We start from the raw sequence: 1,367 nt of genomic DNA, 5'->3' as shown, positions 1-1,367 counted from the left end.
GATGGCTGTTTACTATTCACAGAGGGCTGAGTGCTAACTAGTTTGAGACAATCCTGGCCAAAGTGGTTCAAAATATCCTTATGCATGCTCAATAATCCAGGTAGAAAAATCTAAAAAAGTTAAATCTGGTCCTCTGGACATTCAAAAAAAACAAAACAAAGCAAACAACAAAAAAATGTAGAAACGTTTCGTCTCTCATCCGAGAGACTTCCTCAGTCTGAGCTGCTGTATTCAGCTCAGTCTCTTAAATAGCACCTTCTCAGAGTGGATCAACCAGTTTTGCTGCTGACATCTGTTGTGGCTTTGTGCCACACTCGTGTTCAAAACAGCTGAGACGGTCACCTTAGTTCAAAAGATTTATTTGACAAACAGGAGTTACAGGTATCCAGAGACAAACAATTACATTTGTAAAATATATGCATATATTTGGAGCATTAAAGAACGAACCGTCTCGGTCTGCGCTTCCCCGGAAATGCTCGCTGGGCATGTGTCATTTCCGGCTTTTATCAAAGTTTGAGAAGGCTAGCTTTCTGATTGGTTTAGACCCGGTTACTATGGTTACTGGTCTAGCCCGCCCCCCTCTTACTGCATTCCAGAGATAAGATATGGAGGCTTGGTTTCTTCGTCTGCTTTCAGACTGTTCACACTCTAGTTTCAGTTTAGCTTGATTATACCTTATTGATCTTTGAGTTAAAATTGTTTATTTCTAGGAATAATTAATAACTATTAATTATTAACTAACTCATGTTTATGTGTTCTTAATTGATCCCTTATTATACTTGTGTATCAGTTCGGCTAAAGTCACCCTGCCCCCACATCTAGCAAAACTCTATTAAACCTGTGTCGACCCTATATCCAACAATGATTAAACGATTAAATGCTAATTGTTATTATTAAGAGAGAACCTGAGGGATTTTATTTAGTCAAACTATATTAAGTCTAAATTAAAGAAATGTGTTCTAGCTTTATTTATGTTAGAGAACCTGAAGGATTTTATTTAGTCAAACTATATTAAGTCTAAATTAAGGAAATGTGTTCTAGCTTTATTTATGTTAATCAGTGTGTATGTGAACTTGTAAAATTATCATTAGCTAATATAAGATTATATGTAAAGGTAAAATAGTTAGAATTAGTAAACATTTTCTATAAATATAGTTCAACCCTTGAAGAAAGGCACGCACACACTTTGTATAACATGACATTTGAATGCTTGATAGGAAATATAAAAAGGTATAAAAATATGAAATCCAACACAACCAAAACCAGCTGATCACATGCTCAAGAAGGACCATCAGCCTAACAATGGATCATTAGCACACTGATGGCTGTTTACTATTCACAGAGGGCTGAGTGCTAACTAGTTTGAG

Source organism: Nematolebias whitei, chromosome 11, assembly GCF_014905685.2.
Source record: "Nematolebias whitei isolate Nwh7 chromosome 11, NemWhi1, whole genome shotgun sequence".
Classification (NCBI taxonomy): domain Eukaryota; kingdom Metazoa; phylum Chordata; class Actinopteri; order Cyprinodontiformes; family Rivulidae; genus Nematolebias; species Nematolebias whitei.
This window is presented reverse-complemented; position numbering follows the sequence as displayed.